The sequence below is a fragment of the Drosophila innubila genome, assembly GCF_004354385.1.
Source record: "Drosophila innubila isolate TH190305 chromosome 3L unlocalized genomic scaffold, UK_Dinn_1.0 0_D_3L, whole genome shotgun sequence".
NCBI lineage: Eukaryota > Metazoa > Arthropoda > Insecta > Diptera > Drosophilidae > Drosophila > Drosophila innubila.
The window spans coordinates 27,546,778-27,568,269 of NW_022995376.1; positions in this window are offsets into that span (position 1 = coordinate 27,546,778).

The following is a 21,492-nucleotide window of genomic DNA, read 5'->3' on the forward strand; positions in this document are numbered from 1 at the left end:
CGGGGCGGAGGGCGTGGCTTAAATTTGAAACAAACTTGATCTGAGTAAGGTATATAGAAATCTGTCTGTCAAATTTGGTTACGCTATCTCTTATAGTCTCTGAGATCCCTTTGTTGAAACAGACGAGGGAAAGGTTTTTCGCTATTTGTGGGGGCGGAGGGGGGCGTAGCTTCAATTTTAAACAAACTTGATCTGCGTGGGGTATATAGAAGTCTGTGAGTGAAAGTTTGGTATCTCTATCTCTTATAGTCTCTGAGATCCTTTTGTTCATACGGACGGACGGACGGACAGACGGACGGACGGACAGACGGAGAGACACACATGGCTATATCGACTCGGCTATTGATGCTGATCAAGAATATATATACTTTATAGTGTCGGAGATGCCTCCTTCTCCCTGTTACATACATTCCAACGAACACAATATACCCTTTTACTTATTTTTTAAGTAACGGGTATAAAAATATAGCTGCAATAGAGACGCTCAATCGAAAATTAAGCTAAAGTATGAAAAGTTGTTTGTTTTTTGAGATATTTTAATCAAACTGATAGAATATGCATTTAACTTGGTTTTGTCCATCCTGGCTGAAAATCATTCAAATCGGTCGACTATATCATATTGCTGTCATCGGACCGATTGGTAGAAAATCAAGTTTTAGTATGAACAATTTTTTTAAGACATCCTAACCAAACTGACAGAATATGCGTTAATGTTGGTTTTGTACATTCTGACCAGATTTGGTTCAATTCGGTTCCATATATCATATATCAGAATATAAAACATAGTTAAATGCATATTGTATTAGTTTGGTTAAGATTTCTCATAAAACAAAAATGTTTTTCGTACTAAAACGTGATTTTCGACCGATAGAAAAATGTATTTATTCACTTAACAGGTAATATCTTTCAAACCCCTCAACCAAAATTTATGTTAGTAATTAAAATAATAAATAATTAAAATCGTCAAAGCCGTTTTGTCAGAAATTACCAAAATGTAATCTAAAAAACTTTATTTTACCTGTAAAATGTTGTTTGAGTACTTAAAAAATTATAGGTACGCCTAAAAGCGCTGAAGCGCACCTTTCTAATGATGTAAAGAAACTGTTTGGAAACTGTTGAGGTTTCAATTTTAGTGGGACTTAGCGTTATCCCTATCATTACATCTAAAATAAATAAAATTTAAAAGGATCCTTAAAATTCGTCCTTGAAGACATGTGATGTATCATATAAAAGGTATTACGCCATAGATCTAGAATATCTGATCATATCGGTGAAAAATTTAACACAGAAGTCATAAACTATTGGTGAGTTTTATTTTTAGCGAAAAAAAATTTAAATCATTTTTAATCATTATTTTTAAATTTTTTTTTTTTATCAAAAATAATCATAATTGTTGAGTCTTATTTTTTTTTTATCAAAAATAATCATCATTGTTGAGTCTTATGTTTTTGATAAAAATAATCATTATTTTTGAGTTTTATTTTTTTGATCAAAAATAATTATTATTGTTGAAGACAATCGTAAAAATTATTATATAATCATTAAAGAGAGATTTTTAAAATAAAATTTATAATGGTTAAGGTCCCTGCTATATATCAAAGGAAAGGTGTGTTCCAGGGCTCTTAGGAGAACCTTTAAACTTTTTTAAAGTACTCAGGTAACATTTCACAGGTGAAATAAAGTTTCTTAGCTTACATTTTTCTGACAAACGTATTTGAGTATGTTGTAGTACGTAAAATTTTGCGTTTTTTGGTATATCAAACATAAATATTGGCTGAGGGGTTTGGAAGATATTACCTGTTAATTGAATATATACATTTTTCTATCGGTCGAACATCGCGTTTTAGCACAAAAAACTTTTTTGTATTATGAGATATCTCAACCAAACTGATAAAATATGCATTTAACTTGGTTTTATATATCCTGACCAAAGTTGGATCAAATCGGACTACTATATCATATAGCTGTCATAGAACCGATCGGGTCAAAATTAAGTTTTAGTATGAAAAACTTTTTTGTTTAGTGAGATATTTTAACCATATTGATAGCATATACATTAGGTTAGTTTTAAAAATCCTTAGCGAAGTTAGTTCTTATCGGACTACTATATCATATAGACCAATCGGGCGAAAATCAAGTTCTACTGTGAAAAACTTTTTTGTTTTATGAGAAATCTTAACCAAACTAATACAATATGCATTTAACTTGGTTTTATATATCCTGACCAAAGTTGGTTCAAATCGGACCACTATATCATATGGCTGTCATAGAACCGATCGGTCCAATATTATGTCTTAGTATGGAAAACTTTTTTGTTTAATGAAATATTTTAACCAAACTACTAGAATATGCATTTAAGTTAGACTTATATATCCTGACCAAAGTTGGTTCTAATCGATCCACTATATCATATAGCTGTCATAGGAGCGATCGGGCGAAATCTAAGTCTTAGTATGAAAAAGTTTTTTTTTCATAGTAAGTACGAAGTCTCGAACAGTAGAGTATGATCGGCTGTAGAAACGCGAGCAAAGCTAGCAGGGGGCGGAGCCCCCTTGTTTTTTTTTTCCTTATAATTAAAGAAAAAATTTTTTTAAATATGAAATACGTTCAAAAACTAAATTTATATGTTTTACTATTTGCCTGCATTAATGATAAATCCCCAAAATTTATGATATCCAATTTTGGTACGAACAAAATTCAGTTTAATCTTAAAATTTTAAATAAAAATATTAATTAATAAAAATTATATATATAAAAGAATTGTAAACAAATTTTTTTTTAAGAAAAAAATGTTTTTTGAGAACTGGCTATTATTATTAAAATTTATTTTTATAGGCCTTGAATCCCCATTTGGGCATGTCTTGTTGCTCAATTTGCCTCGTCCTCCTAATTATGAGAATCGAAAAGGAAGGTTCTTGTCCAAATTTAAAAATTAGCAGCTTCGTCAGGTTAAAAACTGATTTTGGTTATCAACTGTTTTATGTTCACAATTGTTTCAACATCCTTAGGTTATCAACTGCTTTATATTAGCAACTGCTTCAGGTTTAATTTAAATAGCAACTGCTTCAGGTCTAAGAAAAAAATTCTGCATAGTTTGAAATCAATTCAAACTTTTATGGTTAACAAAGTATTGTGTGAGATAAATTAGGCAAAAACAAAAATTGTGTCTTTTGTTGGTTTACTGTCAATATGACATGTTCAGCAAGCAACAACAACACTTGCATAAATGCAAGGAGCATGAATTCAAGAGATGATAATTTTCCATCCTCAGTACCGTTTCTGCTAGTTGACCAGCAATTCAAACTTAATGCCATCTTTGCGTCGCTAGAACCAGTTGAGAATTCTGAGGCGCAAGAATGATAAAAAGGTTTGAATGCCATATTGTGTTGCTGTTGGGACTTAACTGAAACCTAATACATAAGATTTTAGGCCAACTTTTAAATCTCTTTGGTTACCGACTTCTCTACTGAGTAACAGGCCACATGATAAAACCAACAACAAGCAACACTTGCATAAAAGCGTGGAGCATGGCATGGTACAGCTGATTCAAGAGATGCCATTCCCTATCATCAGTACCATTTGTGTTGCCTCGATTGGCGATTCAAGCCGAATGTCATATTTGCGTCGTCAGAACCAGTTGATTAAAAACTTGATTTGCGTGGGGTTTTTTGGTTACGCCCCAAATAACGCAGTTCGCGTTAGTGACGAAAGCATTACCAAGGTTGCGAAAGGCGACTAACAATATATACAACTAAGTTGGAAAATTTGCTACGACTGTCCGATCAGATTGAGTTATATACCGATCGAAAGGTTTAGTCTTAACTTACAAAATGGCATACTAAAACTTTTTCTAATTCACCTGGGTCATGTGATACGGGGGTGTAAGTGGGAGGGGAAAAATTTATATGATCGCAGCTTATGGAGCCGTTGGGGCTTTTTGGTACAATTTTTTATTTAATTTTTATTAAAAATACGCGTCGATTGATACCTCGATGACCCAAATCCGGTAACTGGTTCAAAAGATAAATAAATTTGAAATTTTTAGTGGACTTCTCAAATGAAATGAAAAGTTAGTTTCTTTGTTTGTCCGTTTGTATCAAAGCGCTAAAAAAGCTTAGATGTAATGATGGGGTTTTTTTCCACTTTAAATATCTAGAAATGTTTATTCTACGACTTTTTCAATTTCCCGCTAGTTAAGCGGGAAAACGCTAAATCCCGCTAAAATTGAAACCTCAACAGTTTCCAAACCATAGAAGCTACAGATATGTTCTATATCTGGCATTCGGCACTGGCACAAAAAGTAATTTTTATGTATAAAGAAGCTTACCCTTTTTGCTCACAGTGCACAATGCCAATTTTCGCTTTTTTTATAATAATTTATATTTATACCCGTTACTTAAAAAATAAGTAAAATGGTACATTGTGTTCATTGGAATGTATGTAACAGGGAGAAGGAGGCATCTCCGACACTATAAAGTATATATATTCTTGATCAGCATCAATAGCCGAGTCGATATAGCTATGAGTGTCTGTCCGTCTGTCCGTCCGTCCGTCTGTCCGTTCGTCCGTCCGTATGAACAAAAGGATCTCAGAGACTATAAGAGATAGAGATACCAAACTTTCACTCACAGACTTCTATATACCCCACGCAGATCAAGTTTGTTTCAAATTGAAGCTACGCCCCCCTCCGCCCCTGCAAATAGCGAAAAACCTTTGCTCGTCTGTTTGAACAAAGGCATCTCAGAGTCTATAAGAGATAGCGTAACCAAATTTGACAGACAGATTTCTATATACCTTATGCAGATCAAGTTTGTTTCAAATTTAAGCCACGCCCCCCTCCGCACCCGAAAATCGCGAAAAACCACCACACCCACAGTTTTTATGATAATACGTTTTTTGTGAAAATAACCGTTATCTATTAGTATTTTCTATTATCCCACTGAATTGCATCAAGATCGGACAAGTAGAACGGCAGTTATGGCGATTTAATGTTTTCAAAGTAATTTCTTTAAACAAAGGGTTCTCAGAGACTAAAAGAGATAGAGTAACCAAATTTGGCACGCAGATTTCTTTGTACCCCACGCAGGTCAAGTTTGTTATAAATTTTTGTCACGCCCCCCTCCGTCCTCGCAAATCGCGAATAACCACCACACCCACAGAATTTAAGATAATACGTTTTTGTGGGTATTAGAGTTGCAAGTTGCTATTATCTATTATCCTATAAAATCGCAGCAAGATCGGACAAGTAGAACAGCAGTATTAACGTGCCGAAGCTCTTGAAGCAAAATTAGCTCCTAGAGTATGCAATAGTTTTAATATTATTAGACTTAACAAAAAGATTGACATTTAGCAAAATTATAAACCTGAAGAAGTTGCTAATTTAAAATTTTTTGAATCGACAACTAAGTCAACAGCAACACAATATGCCAAGCAAACTTTTCTGTCATTCTTGTGCATAAGAATTCTCAACTGGATTCAGGCAATAAAATAACAAAATTAATAATAACAAAATCCTTTTTTCTTAAAAAAAAAATTCTTAAAAAAATACTTTTATACATATTTAAGTTAAGTAACGGGTATCCTATAGTTGGGATCTCGACTATAACCTTTCCCACTTGTTTTTTAAGTAACGGGTATAAAAAGCGAAAATTGGCATTCAAAGTTCGCGTTTATTTTGATTTAAATATAGCAGCGTTTGGTCAGGCGGCCGGCTTAGTACTAAGGTAGTGCAGAGGACTCACGAAGACTCACGAACACGGGTGGCGATTTCAGACCCAGTCCGAGAATAATTTTATGTTTATTTAATTTTATTAACATATTTATAAATTTTACGATATTTAACAATTTGGTCAAAATCGGGTTACTATATTATATAACTGTCATAGGAGGAATCGGGTTCATATTAAGCTTTATTATAAAAAACTTTTCTGTTTTCCAAATTTTGCGGTTTTCCCAAACTCCAATTGCAGGGGCAGCTGGCAGCGTGAATTTAATTATTCGTTTCTTTTTCAAAAAATAATATCTATATATGTAAATTTTTTTTGTCCAACTGACTCACTGACTGACTTAGCATTGTACAGCCCAGACTATGAAGCTTGGCCACAATATTCTTAAGATAATTTTGTCACGATCCTTAAGGCTTCATCGGGCTAACTCGGTCGGCGATATGAGTTCGTGCAACAAATTAATATTATGCAGCACTTGCGAATAAATAAGAAAGCAGATAGATATTCAATATAAATGGTATTTGTTTATTATGTATTATGTAAATGGTATTTGTTTATTATTTCAATGTAGGTTTATTTGATTTCGATGCGTTGCGTTGCTGAATGGTGTCCTCGGGTCTCTGTCCTTGAAATCCGATGCAGGCTCGTCGGTCGCTGGTCTCACTCCTGGTTGTAGCTCGATTCGTTTTCTCGTACTGGGAACCCCGCTACTGCAAGGGTATCGGGAGCAGATCCTGCGACAGCTAGGATTGTCGAACGTAGATCCTGCGACCGCAAGGATAAGTCCCCCTTGACCCGCTCTTGCAGGGACGACTAAATCTATGTCCTGCTTCAGCAAGGACGGATAAACTAGGTCCTGCGACAGCGAGGAGAATAAACGACCCTGATCCTGCGTTCTCCAAGGACTCTCCGCTTAATTTTGCCCGCTTACAGCTGGGTTAGCTCAAGCCCTGCTAATGCGAGGACGACCAAGACTACGTCCTGCAACCGCTAGGTTCGCTTAATTTACTCCTGCGACAGCAAGGCTCTCTTAGTTTACTCCTGCGACCGCAAGGCTCTAGGATACTAATACTACTATTACAATTACTGGATCCTGCGACAGCGAGGATATCTTTTGGTTCGCAGCAGCAGGAACTATATCCTGCTACAGCAAGGATATCTACGATGTTTCCTGCGACAGCAGGATCATAACCTGCTATTGCCAGGCTATTTCTGATGCGTCCTGCGGCAGCAAAGACTATATCCTGCTACAGCAAGGATATCTACGATGGTTCCTGTGACAACAAGGATTATAACCTGCTATTGCAAAGTTATCTACGATGCGTCCTGCGACAGCGAGAACTATATCCTGCTGCAGCAAGGATATCTTCGATGGTTCCTGTGACAACAAGGATTATACCCTGCTACTGCAAAGTTATCTAGGATGTGTCTTGCGACAGCTAAGACTATATCGTGCTACAGCAAGGATATTTTCGATGTCTCCTGTGGCAACGAGGATTATAACCTGCTACTGCAAAGTTATGTTTACGGAGGATCCTGTGACAACAAGGATTGCTGGGCTGTCCTGCTATTGCAAGGACCGATCGGTGTTGCTTGGTTGCTTGCTTCACTCAAAGTGTGTCCCGCATGCGCTGTTGCGCGCCCTTTTATACTCTGGGCCGCAGTAGGCAACGGGACTTCTGCTCGCCTAACAGAGGCGTCGCTGAAAATGTGCAATTGTTGTGGGGAACACATATTTGTTCCTCACACTCCCCTCTTTTTTCGGGTACCCAAATGACAAGTCTTGGTATATTTTTTCTTTCTATTTAATTTTGATTCCCGCATCTCTCGCGGAACACGCGGATTCGCCCTGCCCGCCTTAATTTTATACCGGCGCCCCTCATCCCACACCAGGTATACCCGGCGCTTCCCAGGGTTTAGTTCCTTCGATGCCTGGACCACGTCCGCGGCCAGGCACGCCCACCAACTCCTCGTACATGGTGTGCGGCCTCGGCGTCCCTCGAAATTCTCCTCCTGCGCCGCCCGTGGGAATGCCAGCTCCAGCCCCAGTGTCCAGCCGGGGGTGCGGGGAACATACACTGATGGCCCCAGTGGGCAGGTGGGCTGCACCGGTGGGCAGAACGGCTGCTCCGGGGGGGGCAGAACGGCTGCTCCGGGGGGGGCAGAACGGCTGCTCCGGGGGGCAGGTCGGCTGCTCCGGGGGCAGGTCGGCTGCTTCGGGGGGCAGAACGGCTGCTTCGGGGGGTACCGGCGCAGCTGGTGCTGGCGTGGTTTCCTCCTCCTCCGACTCCGATGAAATCTCCCACACTGTGGGGGACATGGCGCGGGTCGGGATCGCCCTCTTCTCCTCCTTGGCAGGCCACCACAGCGGCGGGACCTGCCGCCTTTGCTGATCCTCGTCCAAGATGGGTAACGTGGCCAGCTCCAGGACGTCGGTGTGCCCGGCCAGGTGTAGGTCGGGCAGCTTTGGCGCCCTACGGCGAGGGTGAAACGGCAGCCTGGTGGGTTTTCGCGTTGTCGTCTGCGTGTTGCTCATCCTGTCTCTTGATCTTCAATGTCCAGCTGCTTGGGCGGTCGCCCTTTTATAGTCGCCGCGCAGGCGCGATTTTCGGTTTGCCCTTCGTTTCCTTTTGGTCTCTTGTTTCCTCTCCTCTCGTGCCCTTTGGCGACCGCAACCGTCCTCTGATTGGACACTTGTGCCCAGGATTACGGTTTCTCTCTCGGGTTTTTTCCCGCTATGTATGTATGTATATATATATGTATGTGTGTGTGTATGTACATACATAAATCGGCTATTTGAAAATTGTAAGCTGAACACAATTAATGGTATTAAATTGTTAACAATTTAATTTGTAACCCCGCCCACAATTTAATGTGTTAACTTATTAACACCCCCACGGGGGCGCGAACCCCGATCTTCGGTCTAGAACGTACAGCAGACGGCGCCTCAAAGCAGGTGGCCTCTGGCAGTAATCGCAACAACAATTATGTGGGCTAATTGCTTGCTTTGCTGACGTCACAGCAACGAAGCTGCAGCTGTTGGCTGTTCTTCACTTCCCCTTTTATGTGCAATTATATATATGTATGTATATATGAACAATAGCGATCTCGTGTTGCATTTCCCTCGTCGTATATATATATATATATGTATAGATATATGTCCGTATATATATATATATATATGTTTCCCTGTTTTAGCGATCTCGTGTTGGATTTCCCTCGTCGTATATATATATATACGTACATATATATATATGAATATGCTCCTGTTTACATATATTTGCTCCTCATTGTGGTTGTTCTAATGTTTTATATATGTATATAATGAATTCCGCATAATAAATCCCTCGCTGTGTAGATGTTGTATTTGTTATTATTAACAAATTTTCATTTCTTTGGTTTTTTGCTCTATACATTACATTATGTATGTAAGTGTATATATATATATATATAATATATATAGGTGTCATTACTCATGTAATAGTTCCTTCGCTGTAATTATAGACATATATATATATAAACCCTAAACATATGTACATAACATTTCGCGCATCATAATTCCCTCGTTGTGTATATTTGTTTTAATTTTCGGCTCAATCGGACGCGATGCACCCAACAACAAATAGCGTCGCTCTATGTTGCCTTTGTTGTGCATTCTCTCTGAGAGCAATTCCTCTCAGTTTTGTTCAAATCTTAGCGTCTTGGTTGTCGGCAATATGCAATGCATATCAGCGAAATATAACCGTTCTTCTCTTTTAGCTTTCCTTTGTTTCGCTGTCTTGCGGCGCTCTCTGTGACTTAGTTGTCGGGTCATTGCTATACAAAGAAAACGAAAATAAACAACAACAAATGTTTGTCTTTTGCTTTTGCCACTGATCGCCGCGACAACAACAAATGTTTGGGCTCTTATCTTTCGTTCTTTGTGCGTTGCGTTGAATTCGATGCTGCTCTCGAACAAGTATGCAGTGGCCGCGCTGATTGTTCCAACGTTGAATTAACTCTGTTGTTCATGCCGGTTATATAGTGTACATGTATATATATATATATATATAATAACTATGTTCAATCCGGTTTAGTTATAAAAAAATAAACTTTATTTATAATACGGAAAAGGCGAACATTCGAGTTAGAGAATAAATCTAGACTAATCATAAAGTGTGTTGGCGACGCTTAGCAAACCTCGGCTGTGGGATCTTGGAGATGGAATCTGCTCTTAAGTAAACAGAGATCTTAGGGATCGCTCTCTTGAGATGACGAACGTTTGGGGTGCTAAGCAACAGCTTAGATTTGTGCCGCGTTGACAATACTGACCCTTAGTGAGCTAGCGGATGTTTATGTTAACATAAGGCTTGAAATGTTATTTTCACTGGCCCTCTATTCTTGTTGATATCTTATTACTTGATACGAGAATGTGCTTAGGCATACATAAGTGGGGTGTCGTATTAAATAATATAAGTGGGTATGTGTAGTGGATATGTCACTTCCCCATCCATACAAAATTAGCCTGTCCTCAGGCGGTGATTGTAGGGTATAAAGTTGGGATAGATTCGAGTACAATATTTGGATTTTCGTTAATGCTTGAAATTTGATTTAAGTTTACATTATTTGTTGGTTTGTTTCTGTTTGTTTCTTATAATTAACAATTATTTTGTGTGGTATGTTTTTATACTTATAGCTAAATATAGTATTAGAGTGATTATAATAATCACTGCGGACGGCAGTTCGCGTTAGTGACGAAAGCAGCACGAAGGGTGCGAAAGGCGACTAACTATATATACAGCTAAGTTGGAAAATTTGCTACGACTGTCCGATCAGATCGAGTTATATACCGATCGAAAGGTTTAGTCCTAGCTTACAAAATGGCATACTAAAACTTTTTCTAATTCACCTGCGTCATGAGATACGGGGGTGTAAGTGGGAGGGGACAAATTTGTATGATCGCAGCTTGTGGAGCCGTTGGGGCTTTTTGGTAAAATTATTTATTTTTTTTAAATTTTTATCAAAAATACGCGTCGATTGATACCTCGATGACCCAAATCCGGTAACTGGTTCAAAAGATAAATAAATTTTAAATTTTTAGTGGACTTCTCAAAATGAAATGAAAAGTTAGTTTCTTTGTTTGTCTGTTTGTATCAAAACGCTTAAAAAGCTAAGATGTAATGATGGGGATTTATTCCTCTTTGAAAATCTAGAAATGTTTGTTTTACGACTTTTTCATTTTCCCGCTAGTTTAGCGGGAAAACGCTAAATCCCGCTAAAATTGAAACTCCAACCGTTTCCAAGCCATAGAAGCTACAGATATGTTTTATATATCATTGAAATGTATGTTTAGGGCTTTTTTATGCGTACCTTAAAACTTTTTTCTAAAGTATTCAGGTAACATTTTACAGGTGATATAATGTTTTTAAGCACATTTTGGCGATTTTGACAAAACGGCTCTAACGATTTCTGTTAAATTTTATTATGTTGTAAAACGTACAATTTCGCGTTTTTTGGTATATCAAACCTAAATTTTGGTCGAGGGGCTTGGAAGATATTACCTGTTAAGTGAATAAATACATTTTTCTATCGGTCGAAAATCACGTTTTAGTACGAAAAACTTTTTGGTTTTATGAGATAGCTCAACCAAACTGATACAATATGTATTTAACTTGGTTTTATATATCCTGACCAAAGTTGGTTCAAATCGGACTACTATATCATGTGGCTGTCATAGGACCGATCGGGTCAAAATAAGGTTTTAGTATGAAAAACTTGTTTTTTTAGTGAGATATTTTAACCAAATTGATAGCATTTGCATTTAAGTCAGTTTTAAAAATCCTGACCGAAGTTAGTTCTTATCGGACCACTATATCATATAGCCAATCGGTCAATACTAAGTCTTGGTATGAAAAACTTTTGTTTTACGAGATATCGTAACCAAACTAATAGAATATGCATTTAAATTAGACTTATATATTCTGACCAAAGTTGGCTCTAATCGAACCACTATATCATATAGCTGTCACAGCACCGATCGGGCAAAATCCAAGTCTTAGTATGAAAAACTTTTTTTTTCATAGTAAGTACGCGAGCAAAGAGAGCAGGGGGCGGAGGCTCCTAGTTTTTCTTTATAATTAAAGAACAATTTTTTTTTTAAATATGAAATACGTTGAACAACTAAATTTATACATTTTACTATTTGCCTGCATTAATGATAAAGTTACAATGTCAAAAGTAAAAGCAATTGCAAAAAATTTCTGATATCCCACAAAAAAACCTCTACACGAGGTAAAGTCTAGTGACGAAAAGCAATATCTGGCCCCAAAATTTCTGATATCAATTTTTGGACGAACAAATTCAGTTTAATCTAAAATTTTAAATAAAATATAAATTAATAAAAAAAAAAAAGCGAAAATAGGCATTCGGCTGCGCAAAAAGTAATTTTTTATGTACAAAAGTACCCTTTTTGCTCAGGTGCAATGCCAATTTTCGCTTTATTAATTTATTTTATTAAAAAATTTTTCGTAAACTGAATTTTTCGTCACTAGAAAATGAATATCAAATTTTACCTCGATAATGATATAAGTGTCGTTAATGTAATAATTTGAAATGTATTATAATGTTTTGTTTGTTGTTGTACAATTTCTTTTGCTTGAATATAGGAAACTGGTTCTAATTTAGTTACGTTGTTGTTTACATAAACTGTTTGTGTTTAATCTAACATAGTGCTTGTAATTAATATTTCTTCTAATTGAAGTGAACAGTAAAATGCTTTTATTATATTGTCACCTTCTATTGTTATTTCTCTATTTAGACAATTTTGATTTAAAATAGTTTTAGGTAAGTTCCATGTCAACATTATATTAGGCTCTACGTATTTAATTTCAAAAGTTTTGTGTGTCTTTGAATATCTACATTCGGTTGATGCTTGATTTAATATTCCTGTAATGCATTTGTTCATAACTAGGTCTTTAGTTTTATCTGTGTAAGCTTGGCTGTTTTGTAAGTAATATTTGTCATGGATAATTTCAGTTAAAATGTTTTTGTTTTTGTCTGGATATGGAATAATTTCGAAAACTGGCGTATTAATAATTTCGCGAGGAATATGGGAAATTATCAAAATTTCGTTTGTAGTTGTTTTAAGCCATGTTGAAGTTTTAATGTTTAAAATCTTTTCAGAATTCACGTGTGATAATGGACTATGTTTTAGTAATTTAGGGTTAAAAATACCTAATCTTGTCAGTTGCATTCCTAGCTCTATATCTTCTATGTATTCTGTAAATTCTTGTAAGTTAAATGTTATTATTGCTAATTTTTCTTCTCCCTCATTAATTAAACTTAAAGTGTTTATAACTTCTATTCCTTTATTTACTGCATCTATTACTTGGTTTAATTCATTTGCTTGAACACTGTTTTCTGAAAGGTTATTTATTTTTGTTTCTAATTCTACTTTATCTTCTTGATTTAATGTACCAAATAGATATTTGTAAGATGTTCCTACAAAATTAATTAGGTCTCTTTTATTACGTTTTGCTAATCTAATACCGTTCATTTCTCTTTCTAATTTCTCTGTTAAATATTGAATTTGTGTTAATGTTTCAAATTCTTTTGCTTGTTTTTTTAGATTATTGTATGTATCTTCAATTTTTGTTAAATTAACAGTTAAGTAGTGGTATTCGTAATTAATGGGTAGGTTTTTAGTTCCTGTTGTGAATATAAGATATCCATTTTTCGATTGAATCGGGTTTATTTCTAAGCTTTGGCCATTAGTTTGTTGAGTCAAAAATATTATTAAGAATAGTATTGGGAATAGTGGCTTCCTGTTTTGAATTGTCATTTGATGTCGATCTGAAATTATCGTATTTGCTTTTGTTAATTTTCTTTTTCTTCTTAAATTTAGATTTGTAATGTATAATTTTTCTGCCTCTATTTGTCTCTTCGAAATGCTTCTCGTCTAATTGTTTTAGATTACCTGTCTTCTTAAATGGGTTAGTTGATTTTGATCGTACTAAAGGTGATTGTCTATAGTTAGTGTCAATTTCGAAATCTTTACGTTTTTCGTTTAGTTTCTCTATTTGATTTGCTTTATTTAATAGAGTGTTATATTCTGGGGTTCCTGCGTATATGAAAATGTCTGCTGGTGTTCTACCTGTAGTATTATGTTTAGTTTTGTGATTATATGTATAAAGTATTATTTCGAACCTAGTCAACTTATTTTCTGGATCTGATTCACTGTTTATAATTCTTAACTTTTCATTAACGGTTTTATGAAATCTTTCAACATCAGCAATGCCATTTTTACTTGTAGTAATATTAATGTCTACTCCTTCGGATCTTAACCAGATTTGTAACGCTGAGCACATAAATGCTGAATCTTTGTCTGCTTTTATTTCTTTTGGTTTACCCATTTCGTTAAATATTTTAAGTAACGCTCTTTTTGCTTCTAGCCAATCTCTACCATTTACTTCGATAAGGGATGCGAATTTTGAATATATGTCTATACAAGATAAGAACTGTTTGTTGTCCACCATATAAAAATCTATAACATATTTTTCTCTAGGGTTGAATGTTTCTGGAGTTAGTTCAAATGCTAGCTTTGTGTCTCTATGTTCTGTTTTGGCAATGTTACAAGTTTGACACTCGTTAATAATGTTTTGTATTAAATTCTGATAATCTGGGTAGTAGTATTTTTCTTTGAAAAGTACGGTTAATTTTTCAATACCTGGGTGCAATAATTTCTTATGTGTTTTAACGATAAATTCTTTAAATTCTGCATATGTTTGAATGTCTGTTAACATTTTATTTGATCTCATTACTTTTGTTAAATTATTTGGACTTATAATTTCTATGAAAGCGGTTTGAAATGTTAGGAAATCTACCTCGTTATGAAAGTATATAACGCTTTTCTTTGTACATAGATATTCTTTTATTAATTGTTTAGCGTAAGTGTTTGTCATTTCTTTGTACTTGATTTGTGTTCTAGTCTTATGAAAATAGTGCAATATATTTACTTCATTATTGTTACTTTTAATGAATTCTATTTGTCTGTTGTAATAGTTAATTGGTCTTTCTGTTATTGAAATATAATTTTGATTGTCTTCTTGTGCGCTATGCACAGTTGCTGCTGTACTGTTGGGAATTTCTCCTAATAGATTCTCTTCTAGTTTAATTCTTGATAAAGCATCTGCGACATAGTTTTCTTTTCCTGGGACATACTTAATGTGATAATCAAATTCATTAAGATATGATCTGAAATATTTGGTGGCCCAGACAATTGCTAAAAGTTCTTTTTCAATTGCTGAGTAGTTTATTTCATGTTCGTTTAATGTTCGGCTTGCGTAGCATATAGGTTTATGGTCTTGAGATAGTACTGCTCCTATAGCAATATTGCTTGCATCTGTAGTTAATGAAAACGGCTTTTCAAAGTTCGGGTAAATTAATATTGGATCTGAAGTTATAAGTATTTTTAATTTTTCAAAAGCTGAAATGTAATCTTTATTCTTTACGTCAATAACTGCGTTTTTCTTTAATTTCAATGTCATGGGTTTTACAATGTTTGCAAAGTTTGGAATAAATTTTCTATAGTAACCGCAAAGTCCTAAAATGATTTGATTTCCTTTGTTGTTTTGGTATTGAATATTTTGAATAGCATCAACTTTTATTGGGTTCGGTTTTATACCTTCAGTTGTTACAATATGCCCAAGGAATTCAGTTTCCTTTTCATAAATTCACATTTGTCTAGCTGTAATTTTAAATTGGCTTCTCTGAGCTTTTTGAAAACTCTTTTCAATGACAATATGTGTTCTTCCAATGAAGTGGAATACACTATAATATCGTCCATATAAACCAAACAATCTTTATAGATTAAATCTTCTAAAAGATTATTCATGCAACGTTGAAAAGTTGCAGGAGCATTTTTAAGTCCAAAAGGCATACGAGTATACTCATAATGGCCGTTTTTTGTTGAAAACGCGGTCTTTGGAATTGAATCAGAATCCATTTGAATCTGATGGAAGCCTTTTGCTAGATCAATGGTAGTGAAATATTGACATCTTCCAAGTTTGTCTAATATATCATCCATTATCGGGATAGGGTATTTATCATCGATTGTGATTTCATTAAGGTTTCGATAGTCAATGACTATTCTAAACTTTTGTTTTCCCGATGCATCACTTTTCTTTGGTACAATCCAAATTGGTGAGCAGTAAGGAGAATTGCGAATTATTCCCTGATTTATCATTTCTTTAATTTGTTTTTCTACCTCTTCGTCATATGCTTGAGGGTATTTGTATGGTCGTTTGTAAATGGAATCTTCGTGTTTAGTTTGAATGACATGCTTAATTGTACTGGTGAAAGTCAAATTTTCACTTTCTTTGTACTGTATGTCTCTAAATTCAAATAAGATTTTAGTTAATTTATTTTTTTCTTCTTCATTGAGATGTTCTAACCTGTACTGATTACTTTCTTTTAGTTTATTTTCAATTGCGAAATTAAAAGGCCTATCTTCTGTAAGAGGTGGATCAAGGCAATCAATTGCGGTATCTTTTGTAAATGGTGGATCACGGCTATTAAATGCTGTATTGTCCTTTACGAAGTCTTCATGATTATATCTCATGATAAATTGATACCCGCTCAAAATTACAACTTCTTCCCTGTAATTAATTTTTGCTTGACAGGCTTCGAGGTATTCTCTGCCTATTAATACATCGTAATTTTTTGAAAATTCGTGTATATAAAATTTTTGGTGTGACGGACAGAGTTTGTTAGGGGCTAAAGAAATACTTTGAATTAAGTTGATATTTCCATTTATAGTATGAACTTCTAGTTTGCAAGTGGTAATTGGGAATTCTAGAAAATTTTTCCTCATTAAATTAATAGAAGATCCTGTATCTATTACACACCTGATATGTTGGTTATTCATAATTAATCGAAATAAGGGGTTTCTTTTGATTTGGAGTCCGAGGCTGCTTGATGAAAATTTTCAGCTGTATCCATTTTGTACTGACCACTATTACTTTCTCGTTGTCTTTTGACTGGTTGATTTGAAGTACCAGGGCTATTACTATTTGGTTGGTAATTCATTGGATTACTAACTCTACCTTGATTGAGGTTCTGTTTGAATTCTTGATGCAATTGCTGATTGCTTTCGCTCGCTTTTTGCGGATTATTATTTTGATAATTAACATGCATATTTTGTGGATAAAAGCTTTGATATGCATTTCCATTATTCCTGCGAAAATTATTACTGCCTGATGGGTACGAAGTATTATTGTTACCGTTTGATTTTGGTCGGTCCGAATAGTTATTTTCGTACAGTCCTTCTCTTTGTGCTACCTGTTTCAATTTTGTTACTGTTGTTATGTCATGTCTAGCAAGAGCCATAAATATTCTGTCTGGTAGTTTTCTTGAAATTACGTCTTTAACTGTGTTGTTCATAGCATTTGTGTATAAAATTGTATTTGAAGGTATTCCTTCTAGCATTAACTTGTTTGATATTACAAAAGTTTGTTTGCTGCCGACAATTCAGATACACGTTGAGCTGCTTCAGTCGTCTGCATCTCAATGGCTCCATATAGGACACTGTGTTGTCGTACGTCTTGGGTTGGGTATAGTTGTAGAACATAATCGACTCTTCTTATGAAGGCTGCCAGCTCTATAGTTGTTCCATCGAAGGTTTGAATTTTTTGGATTTGTCCAAGGGCTTGCTTCAGATGATGCTCTGATAGCTCCATTACTGGTGGTGGTACCATTTTGACTTTGGTTTTATTTTCTTTTTGGTTCGAAAATGTGGCCTGGGATATTAGTTATCCTTTAGTGGTCACAAAACACAAAGTTAATTTTACGTTTAAATAAGCACAATCACTTTTGTTTTAGCCTAGGATATTAGTTATCCTTTAGTGGTTAAACTTGATTTATTGTAACTTATTTACGCACATAAGTTCTTTAGCGGATGTGTATTAAATTAGTTTCACTTTATTGAAGTTTAACGTTATTTGACTTGGGATATCGCGAATCCTTTAATAGTCTATTCAGTTGATCAATTTTGCAAAAACACTTTAACACATCCTACCGGCTGCGCCAATAACTATGTTCAATCCGGTTTAGTTATAAAAAAATAAACTTTATTTATAACACGGAAAAGGCGAACATTCGAGTTAGAGAATAAATCTAGACTAATCATAAAGTGTGTTGGCGACGCTTAGCAAACCTCGGCTGTGGATCTTGGAGATGGAATCTGCTCTTAAGTAAACAGAGATCTTAGGATCGATCTCTTGAGATGACGAACGTTTGGGGTGCTAAGCAACAGCTTAGATTTGTGCCGCGTTGACAATACTGACCCTTAGTGAGCTAGCGGATGTTTATGTTAACATAAGGCTTGAAATGTTATTTTCACTGGCCCTCTATTCTTGTTGATATCTTATTACTTGATACGAGAATGTGCTTAGGCATACATAAGTGGGGTGTCGTATTAAATAATATAAGTGGGTATGTGTAGTGGATATGTCACTATATACATATATATTGATGTAATACATATATGTATATATATTTATCCCTTTTTTTCTCTTGTTGGAAACGAATATTTCTTGGCCTTGGATTAGGGTGGTCCCAAAAAATTTTATAGTTACTTAATTTTTTTTTTTCCCAGCAACAAAAAAAAATTATAGAACAAAAATTTTCATCGAATTTTTGCCGTGCCTTGTTTTGGATGCTCGTCTATTATACGATGAATTAGGGTGGTCACAAATTTATTATTTTTATTTTTTGCAAAAGAAAACAAATATTTTATTATGATTTTTTCCCAGGAAAAATGTTATTTGTTATTATATATTAATATTTATTATTTTTTTTGTTTTCCTTTTTCATTGTGCGCATTTATGGGTGCTTGTGAGTGTTTTGACGGATTTGGGTGGTCCCAAGGTTTTGTAACCACTTTTCAAAAAAAATTTTTTTTTTTTTTGTAATACTTTGTGTTAACTTTATGTTAAAAAAAATCATTCGTCTGACCTGGTTTCCCTCGCCGCCGTATGTGGTTTTAGGTCTCTTTTTATCAGCCTGTGATTGCAGTTTGCATATTACCGGCGATATGAAGTCCACGATCTGGTATGGTCCTAAAAATCTAGGTGCCAGTTTTGCCGCAAATCCATCTACTGCATTGGATAGATGATGCTCCTTTAGCCACACGTGCTCCCCCACGCTTGGTTTCCATTGTCTCCTCCGCAGATTGTAATAACGTGCCTGATCTTGCGCCGCCTTCTCCAAACTCCTGCGAACTATCTCAAATATTTCTTTGAGTTTGTTGGCGTTTGCTTGCGGTTCCTGTGTAGTCCGTCCTGTGCCGATGGCCACCTCATCTTACAAAGCCTGGGGAAGTCGAGGCTCTCGACCCTGTGTCACAAACGCTGGCGTGTATCCTGTGGATGATGTCACGCTTGTGTTTACGGCCAAAGTGATTTCTGGCAACGCCTCATCCCAACAGCGTTGGTTTGCTCCAGCGTATTGAGCAATCATTGTCTTTACTGTGCGATTTGCACTTTCCGTGGGGTTTTCCTGCGGTGTGTACGGTGCCGTGTACTGGTGTCTCACCCCCAAATCCTGCAGGAAACTCTTGAATGCCTTGCTGGTGAATTGTGCGCCGTTGTCCGTGATGAGGACCTTTGGCACGCCAAATCTTGCCAGGATTCTTTCTCTGAACGCTTTTTGGAGGGCTGCCGCCGTTGCGCTTCTCATTGGTACTAATTCAGTCCATTTTGAGAACCGATCTATAAATACCAGTAGCGTTGTATTCCCGTGTTTTGAACGTGGTAATGGTCCGACGAAATCTGCGCACACCGTGGCCCATGGTTCTTCCGGAATTTGCGTGAGCATCTTGCCGGCCGCCTGCAACTGGTTCGGCTTGTATTGCTGGCAAACTTCACATCGTTGTACATTGTTGCGGACATCTCGGTGCAATCCTGGCCAGTAATAACGTGCCGCCACCCGAGCTATCGTTTTCCGTGTTCCAGTATGTCCCACTGCTGCTATGTCGTGATTTTCGTGTAATACACGTTGCCTTTCGTTCGATGGCACACACAATTTCCAGGATGTCACGTCCTCGTGCCCTGCTCGGTGGGGGATGTGCCTGTATAAGTTGCCAGATTCTTCTAGGTAGTCTGGGAATTTCCTGGGCTCCTTACGAATCTTCATTAGCATCTTGTGTATCCAGTTTCCATCAGTTCCGCCAGTTTCCGCTGTCTCTTCTTCAATTTCGACCCGAGCGCAGACATCCTCATTTAGCGGTTGCCTCGATAATGCGTCTGCCACTACGTTTAGTTTTCCTTTGCGATATGCCACTTCGAAGTCGTACTGCTGCAATTCCAATGCCCATCTGGCGATGCGACCGATATCCCTCTAGGTATGATCGCATCTTCCGAATCGCCCAAACGATAGCTAAGCACTCTTTCTCTGTTGCTGAGTAGTTTCTTTCGGGTCCGTTCAGTGTTCTGCTGGCGTATGCGATAACCCGTTCTCCCTCTCCGGATTCCTGTGTGAGGATGGCTCCCAGTCCATAGTTGCTGGCATCAGTTTGTAGCGTGAATTGACGGGTGAAGTTTGGGCACGCTAGGACTGGTGCATGCGTCAGCTTTTCTTTCACCATCTCAAACGCTTGTTGGTGCTCTTCGTTCCATAGCCATTTCACGCCTTTCTTCAATAAACCGTTGAGGCGGTGCACCGTAGTGGAAAAGTCAGGCACGAATCGTCTGTACCAAGATGCCACTCCGAGATATTGCCGCAGCTCCCTGATGTTAGTAGGCGGTTTTAGTTGAGAAATCGCCGCTACTTTGTCCGGGTCTGTGCATATTCCATGTTCTGTCACTTTATGTCCCAGATATTTTAATTCTTTTTTGGAGAAGTCGCACTTGTCGACGTTGATCTTCAAATTCACTGCCCGGAGTCGTCGAAACACTTCCTTTAGATTGGCCATATGTTCTTCCAATGTTTTCCCAATAACGATGATGTCATCAAGATATGCGAAGGCATGTGGCAGCATTTCAGGTCCAATCACCCGATCCAATGCTCGTTGGAATGTTGCTGGTGCGGAGTGAAGTCCAAACGGTATAACTTTCCAATGGAAGATTCCTCTGCCTGGTACTGTGAACGCTGTCAAGGGGCAACTTGTTTCCTCCATAGGAATTTGCTAGATCAAATGATCCAGGATGTGGTGTACTTGAGATAATGGATAAGCGTCCTTGACCGATGGGCTGTTTAGCCCGTTTTCTTTTTGACCATAACAATCGGGGCACTGTGTGGGCTGTTCGACGGCTCAATACATCCCTTGGCTAGCAACTCGTCGATCTGTTTGTTGATTTCTTCTTGCATCTTAGGGTTCTTTGGGAAGTAGCGTTGCTTTATCGGACGGTCGTCGTGCATCACGATTCGGTGTTCCGTGATTGGTGATGTGCCGCTCATAACAGCAAATGCGGCTAGTTCCTGCTGAAGAAATTTATCCACCGCTGTTTCGGGGTGTAAGGATTCACCCTGCTCCACGCCGATGCTCGTTGTTCCACCCAGCGTGATTTCCTCGTCTTGTGTTGCCTGTTCTTGTTTCCTTTGCTCTTGTTTACTTTGTTCTTGTTTTCTTTGCCCCTGTGTGTGATCTGTGTTGACAACCGAGAGTTTCTCTTCTTGTACTCTGTTGTTTTGTCGACGAGTCGGGATTCTGACTTCGATTCCGGCGCATTCGAAGTTAGTTCCCATGTTGGAGAGGAAATCCCATCCTAGCACCAGTTCGTCGATGACTCCC